Here is a 9,868-nt window from a genome sequence, read left to right as displayed (position 1 = left end):
ATTTTTTATTTATTTAATTTTAATTATAATTTTTTGTTGTTATTACAGGGGTTTGAACTCAGGACTCCCAGTTTAATTTTTAAACACTGGGTATAATAGTGAACCAAATTAAATGCCTGGGCCTATAAAATCAGTTAGATAGCTTTTAACAGAACAGATTAAGAGAAGAAAGTGAATAGTTGAGGTTGGTAATAACAGTAAAACAACAAATAACAAAGGCTACTATGAACATAATCTGTTCAATTACCAGCCTACAACAATACTTCAGCTGCACCATCCCCACAGGAAGTATTTGATGATTTGTTATTTTATGTTGGTTTCTAAGATTTCGAAGGGACACGGCATCAACTGTACAAGTTTTATTTGTAGGATTGAATACTCTAAGAAATATCTTAATTCAGAATATGTTTAAATGCCATGGAAGAAATATTAGAATATTTGTGACTAGCTTCTGTTGAATCTATTTTTGTCTCTACTAGTTATGTTATAGTTGAGAGTCAGAGAAATAAGTGAAAAAGCCTAATGTGTGTGTGTGTGTGTGTGTGTGTGTGTGTGTGTGTATGTAGTTTGGAAGGAAAAGCAGAAATACAGTGAACACAGTCATGCTCTATATTATGGCCCATGAATTTAGAGTTTAATTTTTCCTGAATGAAGGGTTGTTTTTATTTTTTATTTTTATTTTTATTTTTGGCAGAACCGGGGATTGAACTAAGGCCCTTGCGCTTGCCAGGGAAGTGCTTATTCCACTGAGCCATCTCCCCAGCCCCTGAATGAAGGTTTTTATTAATATATATATATATATATATATATATATATATATTCATAGGGAATTTGCATCTGTATATGGCATATCTTGCTGCCACTTTTTCCCCATTTTCCTCCCCTCCCATCAAGCCTTCTTCCCCCATTTACAAAACCTTTGAGTGAAGTTTTGAAATATTTTATCTCAAATGGTCCTATTTTTTATCTTCAGATTTTTTTTGTTTATTTTTCACAGTTTTTTCCTAATGTAATGGAAAAGAAATTGTGGGAGACAACTTTTTTTTTTCTCAGTCAAAGAGTGGATTAACTGAGCTGTTTTCCAGTTTTATAGCTGGAGGGATGAATTACTTTACCTTATCTTTGTGGGAGCTTTTCCTTTCTTAATAGTAAATCCTTTAAACTCAGTAGAATGCACCAATCTTAAGTAGCACATCTTGAGAATTTCTTATAAATTTACTCCTGTGCAATTTCCACCCAGATAATGATAAGGAACCAACAACATCATTACCTAGATATTCCTTTATGTTCTTTACCAGAAAATAACTCTCTTTGAAATATGAATATTAGTGTATCTTATATTACTCTACTACTCATTTTTTCTATGAACTGAAAATAAATTGGCTCAGAACAATATATTCTTTGTATCTCATTTCTTTTTCTGAGTATAAAGATGTTTTATAATTTTATCTATGCTCTTTCAAGTATTAGTATGTTTTTATTACTCTGTTATATCCCATTATATGATATGATGAATGAGGGACACATTGTTTAATCCTTCTCATATTGATGGAGATACAAGATCATACTAGCCTGGGGCTACAATTATAGATAAAGCAACTCTAAACATTCTCATCTATGTCTTTTGGTGGATATGCTCATTTGCTTCCCTTGGATCTATATGTAATAGTGCAACTGCTATATGCAAACTTATACTTAGCTTTAGTGGTCACTACTACACTGTTTTACCAACACTTTTGATTGCATAGCCTTTCCATGAAGAGCCTCTTTTGTAAAAATTAGCTTGCTTTTCTCTTTTCTTTTCAAAGAAGAAAGTGGATAGTTGAGGTTGGTAATAACAGTAAAACAATAAATAACAAAGGCTACTATGAACATAACCTGTTCAATTACCAGCCTACATCAATACTTCAGCCGCATCACCCCCACAGGAAGTATTTGATGATTTGTTATTTTATATTGGTCTCTAAGATTTTGAAGGGACATAGCATCAACTGTAAAAGTTTTATTTGTAGGATTTAAGACTCTGAGAAATATCTTAACTCAGAATATGTTTAAATGCCGTGGAAGAGATATTAGAATATTTGTGGCTAGCTTCTGTTGAACCTACTTTTGTCTCTACTATTATTCCACTTGTATTCTAGTTACAAGTACTGTGTTGCATACATTTGTTGCAGATATGTTCTTTTATTCTATTGCTTGCCTGTTCATGCTTAATGACGACTTTTGATCCACATGAAATCCTTAATTTTGAGAGTCAAATTATTTTCTTTTTATAATTGGCTCTCCCTGTGATGTGTCTATTGAAACATTTCCTCCTAAATCATGAAAACAGCTTCCTATTAAATTCTGTATTTAATCCTATGTTCCTATGATGGTTTGGGATTGCAGATTGAACCCAGGGCTTCCACAATGAACTATACAACATCTCAAGCATTTAAAAAAATTAGTGTGTGTGTGTGTGTGTGTGTGTGTGTGTGTGTGTGTGTGTGTGTGTGTGTGTATTACATGGTCTTGGTAAATTTCTTAGGCTGGACTCATATTACAATATTTCTTTTTAAGCCTTGATTTGCTTTGGCGGAGAGGGCCAACTCAGCCCACCTTAGGAGCAGGGCTGGGCAGCATGCGGTGCTGGGGATGAAACCGCAATCCCTTCACTAGCCTAAGCTTGCCTAAGCAGGTGCTTTCAACCACTGAGCTATCTTGCTGGCCCCTCAGCCTCTTTGATTGCTGGAATTACAGGCATCTGCCACCATGTCTGAATTGGTTGTGATGTGGCACTAGAGTCAAGGGTTATTTTTCCACACAGTAACCAATTCCTATAGGAATTGATAAAGAATATCCTTTCACTGGTAATGGAATATCCTTCCTTTTTGCGATAGAAAAATCCTTTTGTTTAATGTTGAATTGGTGATAGCAAACATTCTTTTCTTGTTCCCAACATCAGTTCATATTGTCATCTTGTGAACAATTTCCTATTCAAACAATACTTTGTATTTGGTACAAACATAATACTACACTTTGCATATTTCAAATGTAGCTTAATTATGTGCTGTCCACATGATTGTCTCTCTAAAAAAAGTTAATTTATAACATATGTTCCATTATTTAGAAGACAAATACTCATATTTCAAAATATCTTTGTTTTTCACTTTCAGTTCTAGAAAATATTTGTTAGAATTGCATAATTTATGAGTTAATATAACGCTTTAATGTCCATTCATTTGTTTGTGATTCATTATATATTGCTTTATATCATAAGCTATTTTATATGAACATTTTTCTTCTGCACATTGAGAACATAACAAATTCAAAGAAAGGATTTATCCTAAATTCCTTTGTGTTTCTTTAAGGCAATTAGCATAATGCTTTCTTGCAATAAACTCAAGTTAATTGCTTTAGAGAAAAAAGTCCATTATTATCCTTGAAATTATGCTATATGCTAAGACTGCCACCTAAATAGCACTGCATTTAAGTATAATATTACTGTAATAAACATTAAAAGTATACCCCAATTAATTCTTTCAGAGAAGTCTGACTGAAAAACCTGTTGACCATACACTATTGTGTGACCAGGCATGTGAATGTATATAGCTTTCAAATTTATCACAACACTTGAAGTTTTTCAAAATCATCAAAAATATGTCTATTGACACCACTACTTTATGTAACCTAAATTCTTATTGTGTCATCGCATGGGCTTGTGAAATTTTAATATAAAGATAAAATAAAGAATACTCCTTGGTATAATTTTTTATTAAATGTACAACGTACAGGAAATAAAGCTAACTTTTTTGTTCTCCTTTAATTCTTCTTCTCATTTTTTGCTTTTTTCCTTAACTATCCATTAACTTAGTTGTCAGGTTTCCCTGGTGAGCAATGGTAGTTGGAAATATACTGCAGATAGCAATAGTTGAAGGTATTCTATTGTCATGTACTCGGGCTGGAAAATTTCTATTGTAAGTGAAAGTTTACATATGTTTTTGTTACTGTATCTTGTCTTTTTCTATATTTTAACTTACTGCATATTGCTCATGCAGAATAATGGGTTTTGGTGATTTGGGCACACACATAACATGACACCGTACATGCCTCATTTACTCGCCTCATTTCCTTTCTCTATAATTTTATCCATTTTCAGGGGTGGGGTTGGATATTTCAGCATATATAATGTGTATTTTTATATCCATGGCCCCTGTTACCTGCTCTTATACCTCCTTTTCATCCTTCTTCCTTTCCCCTTGTCTAGTAGTAGTATCCCTTCTACTTTGTTGGCATCTTTTTAGATTCTGTATTAGGGACAACGTGTGGGACATGTCTTCTTGACTCTGTTTCATTTCACTCAACATGATGATTTATACATCTGGACCTTGTTGTGTAAATTTCAATATATATATATTGAAATATATATATATATATATATATATATATATCTTCGTGCATCTGCTGATGGGGACCTAGGCTAGTCCCCTATTCCCTATTTTGGCTATTGTATATTAATACCTGCATGTGTATGCAGGTATCTCTCTGAAATTCTGAAATGCTGACTTTAATTCATTCAAGTATATATCCATGTGGTTCAGCTGGATCAAATGATAGCTCTGCTTTTAGTTTCCTGAGCAACCTCAATATTGATTTTAATAATGGCTATATTAATTTACATTCCTATCAACAGTGTAGACAGGTTACTCCCCCCACATCTTTGCCAGCATTCGTTCTGTTTACAATAGTGAAGACAGCGATTTTGATGATTTTATGAGGAATTGAACTTAGGACCTTATGCTTCCCCAGTAGGCACTGTGCCACTGAGATATATCTCCACATAGTTTTTATTTGTATGTCCCTAGGAGGTAAACATGTTGAACATTTTATTGGTGTGTTTATAAGGCATTTGTGTTCCTTTCTTTGACAAGTGTCAGTTCTTGTGCACATTCATTATTGGGCTCTTTGAATTTTTTTTAGTGTTAAGATTTTGTAGTTATTGCTGTATTATAAATATTAATCCTCTGTTTGGAAGAGTAACTCACAAAAATTTCCTCCCTTTCTGTAAGTTTTCTCTTCACTCTGTTCTTAATTTCCTTTTCTATGTATAAACTTTTCTCCTTTGTTGAATATTTCTTTTTTTTTTTTTTTTTGGCAGAACTGGGGATTGAACTCAGGCCCTTACACTTGTCGTGGAAGTGCTTATTTCACTAAGCCATCTCCTTGACCCCTGATTATTTCTATTATTTCCTGTATTATTGGTGTCCTCTTTGAGAAACTTTGTCTATGTGTTCAAGTTTCTCCTCTGTTTTTGATCAAGTTGTCTTTATTCCTCAGATACAAGAATGATTCAACATATGAAAACCAATAAACATGATATACAACATAAATGGAATTGATAAAACATAAATGGAATTGATAAACATGGCATACAACACAAACATCTCAATTAAAGCAGAAAAAATCTCTGGCAAAGTTCAATATGCCCTCATGATAGAAGCCCAGAGGAAAGTAGGTATTGAGGGATCACAGCTCAATATGGTGAAAGTCATAGACAATAAGGCCACATCCGCTGTTGTTATGAATAAGGAAAATGTGAAAATATTTCTTCCAAGATAAAAAGGAGGCAAGAATGATCACTTTCACAATATCTATTTAACATAGTTTTTTTTTTTTCCAGTACTAGGGATCAAACTTGGAACTTTTCACTTGCCAGGCAGGTGCTTATGCCACTTGAGTTATATCCCCAGTACTTTAATATAGTTCTTGAAAATAGCTAGAGTAATTAGACAAGAGAAAGCAATAAAAAAACATACAATAAGAAAGGAAGATGTGAAATTATTTTTGTAGATGATATGATCTTATACTTACAAGAGCCTAAAGATTCCACCAGGAAGCTTTTCAGGAAGTTCAGAAAAATAGCAGAAGATAAAATTAACACTACAATAAATGGATTTTCTCTATTCTAGTTATGGACTGAGAAAAAATTAGGAAAACGGTTTCATTCACGATATTAAAAAATCTTGACACATTGATCTAACCACTAAGGTGAAAGACTTCTAGAAGAAAAAAGTTCAGAATACTATAGAAAATGAAGAATGTAATAGAAGATTGGAAGATTTTCAAGTTCATCAATTGGTAAAATTAATATTGTTAAAATTCCAATATTATCAAAAGTGACATATAGATTCAATACAATCCCCATCAAAATGTCAATGTTATTTTTCACAGAATGAGAACAAAATCCTAAAATTGTCATGGAAACACAAAATACTCACAATAGCCAAAGCAACTCTAAGCAACAAAGGAGGCTGGAGGCACTATAAATCCTTAATTCCAATTGCACTGCAAAACCATAGTAACAAAATAGCATGGCACTGAGATAAAAGTAGACATGTAGACCAATAGAACAGAATAGAGGAGATAGAAACAAACATACACAACTTCAGCCATGTGATTCTGGTCAAAATCCAATATTCGTATGTTGGAAAAAATACAGTCTGTTTAAAAAATGGTGTTGGGACAATAAGACATCCACTTAAACAAGCTTGAAACTAGATCCCTATCTCTAATGCTCTAAAAAATATTCAAAATAGTCAAAGACCTGCAGCTTTCAGACTATTTCATCAGGACTTAAACAATGTCTTTATATACAATCACATGCACTAAAGGATATTTACTCTTGTGTATGTTATTTGTGGGCTTTAAACCTATTTGAAAAGCAAAGTTGTGCTTAGACAGTTCAAAGGAAGAGATTAAATACAAAGAGATCTTTTAAAAAACATGAATCATTGCTTAAGTTATAGTGCCTTCCTTGAATCTTGCACCCCTTTAGCTAATTCATATGTTAGCAACATGCCAAATGCACTGTCAGCCTTATCAACCACTTGGCAGTCATACCAACAGTGCTTTTATTTCTTCCCCTGCAAAGCTAAAAATCATGCATACAGATATAAGTGCAGCTATGCACATAAATACATATATAGTTGTAGACATATACATGTACATATATTCATATATCATGTACATATGATGTATATGTCTATATGTACACATACATTTATGAATTGAATCAAATTTTAACAAATAATCTAGTTTCTGATAATTAAGGCCCCTTCTCTGAAATATTTCTGAAAAGTGGCCATATTTATTTAAGAGGAGACACACGTGTGCATCTATAACTTTGAAACTGAAACATGTAAAGGTAAATTTAGTATCAGAGATCTCTACTAGATGATATAAAATATTCCAAAATTAAATACACATGATTTCTTCTAAACACTAATGCAATTTAGTAACATCAACAGATAAAAAAATATTCAAAGTAAATAAAACAATTAGTTTATCTGAAAATTTTTGCTGAGATACTATTTTATTCTAATTCCATTTGACATGACATATACAAACATTTGGTCCTGTATAACATCAGTATAAAAATTGTAGCTCCCTACCTTATAGTAGTACATATAAATATTCACTTAACATGGTATAATAATTTCACATTGGAATGAATGGCTCTACAATATCTCAATGTTTGAACATTTTGTTTTAATTCACTTAACCACTGAATCACAGAGTTTATGGTAAATGTTATTACCACTCTAACTCAACAGTAAAGATTTAACACAATCATAGCTTAATGTGCATGGGAGCATAGTATTCAAAATTTGTTTCAGTGTAACCTTTTATATTATCTTATTATATTTGTATTCTATCCTTTTGCTCAAGAGAGATGCATATGCATATAATTATGCACATATTTTAAATGTTGGAAAATCATTTATGATCATGTATATCAAGCAATTTAGATGCTTAACTGAGTCACATGTCAGGAAATTGTTCAAATGTACATTTGGAACATTTAAACTGATTTCAGTTATGTAATCAAATTTCACACATACTACCTGATATTTCCCTTTGAGTTCCTTTAGAATCACATTGCTCTCTCTCTCTTTTGATCACATAAAGCAATGGCTAAAGGAAAAGTGTAGAGGGATGTTTTAGAACATATATTTTCTCAGCTTTAAAATGGAGAAAGCAGAAAATCTACAAAATTGGAATAAAACTTGATTTATACTGCAGCAAAGGAAAACTCTGGAATTTGCAGGAAAGGAAGCAAGCAAATTCAGTAACAGCTGCAACTAAATAGGATGGGCTCTGCCTCTGCTGGCAGTTCATCTGTTCTATTTGCAGCTGTAGGGCAAAGCTTCCCCAGCTTTTCTGCAGAAAGTAGTCTTGGTATTTTGATTGCTGAGGGGAATCCACTGGTGACCAGCTGTGACACTGAAGACCAGGAGTCTCTCTAGTCCTTCCATACAGTTAGCAGAATGGATGAAGAGAGGGAAGTTCTATTTGACCCAAGGAGAGCCCCACTGGTACTGGGATTTCAAAGGCACCTTATAAAATACGTTGAAGTGGAGAAGTAAGCATTCAGATTTCTCTGGAAGAAGGAAAATGTTTAAACAGGATTCTCCAGCTTCATTTCATTATAGAGAAGTCAACAAAAAGTTTAGGTGCTGGTTATCATTAAACTTTCTGTAGAACAATGTGAGCAACAAAGGGGTAAAATTACAGCCATCACTGATTTGACATGAACCTGTTACCCAACTTTGATTGGAATATTGCTTGGTAAGTTTAGTTCCCAAGCCAAGAAGGAATCACTAGAAGGAATAGGAACAGAGCACTTACAATTGTATACTGTAGAGGTTGCATAGGATGTCACCTCTTTGACATCTTTCAAGTCATTTTTATGCATGATGTTCTGCTTCACCAAGTCATTTCCAAGCAGTTTCTCTCTAGCAGTTTTTGTTGCAGTCAGTGTTTCTGGTAAGTAATTTTATTCCCATTGAAAACTTATTTCTATATTAACTTTCTAAATAGAGCTATGGCCTCATGTGTTTTTTTCCCTGAAAACTTGTAAGAACTTCAGTACTATAATGAGTAAGGAAAAGTTACAAAGGGAATGTTGGAGTTTAAGAAAGCACATGGAAATGAACCCATGATCTGAAACTACACAACCCCAAATTTTGACTAGTGGGCAAAGAGGAAAACCATGTATCCTATGCAGAGGGAGGAAAGGACAAAGGAAAAAAGCCTACCATACCCTCTTCCCTTTATGCCCTGGCTTGGAGCTATTAGAAGTGGAACTAATATACATAATGTTCTGTATATTTTGGAAGATCATTGAGGGAATAGCCTTGAAGCCAGTGGAAATTTATTGAATTACAATGAGTTCAAGCTTGATTTTCCATCTTTACCAACCATCTTAGGGAGTTGGCAACTCTAAAATTTCTAGGAGATTTGAAAGGATGGAGTCAACATTTCAGGACTCTGCCATCAAAAAGTAAGTAAAAATCTGAGTGAAGAACCAGTCACAAAAAGCCTCAGAAATAAAATCTTTCCTAATATTTATACTTCTCCTGCAAAACATTATTACAGCTCAGTGAAACTGAAAGAAAATAATCCAAAAAGTGTAGAGAAATTAAATAATGAACAGATTAATTAAGTTCATGTGGTTTTCAATTTGTTTAGAAAGCATTTGAGAGTTCGTATTTCTTGTTTAAAAAGCTGAAATATCTGTATCTACAGCTGTAGTATTAGCTCTTCGCCTTTGTGGGATATGTATCCATGGTTTCAATCAACTATGGTATGAAAATGTTGAAGGGCTGGGGAGATGGCTCAGTACAATAAGCACTTCCCTGGCAAATGCAAGGGTCTGAGTTCAATCCCTGGTTCTGAAAAAAAAAAAAAGAAGAAGAAGTGAAAATGTTGTGAAAAAAATCAAAATTGTATCTGAACACGTATGGACTATTTCTTCAACCACATAATATAACAATTGTCTGCAGAGTAGTTACATTTTATTACTTATTTTGTATAATTGGGCATGACT

At 33.2% G+C, this 9,868-nt stretch overlaps 1 protein-coding gene across 2 annotated transcripts in view; it reads left to right on the top strand.

Moving 5' to 3' along the window:
* Nrg1 (neuregulin 1) overlaps window positions 1-9,868 on the top strand; it is a 1,208,067-nt gene that overhangs the window by 472,970 nt on the left and 725,229 nt on the right. The window lies entirely within an intron of this gene.

Source organism: Octodon degus, unplaced genomic scaffold (genome assembly GCF_000260255.1).
Source record: "Octodon degus isolate 3935 unplaced genomic scaffold, OctDeg1.0 scaffold00088, whole genome shotgun sequence".
Taxonomy (NCBI): domain Eukaryota; kingdom Metazoa; phylum Chordata; class Mammalia; order Rodentia; family Octodontidae; genus Octodon; species Octodon degus.
Note: the sequence above shows the minus strand (reverse complement) of the source record. Positions and strands in the feature narration are given on the sequence as shown.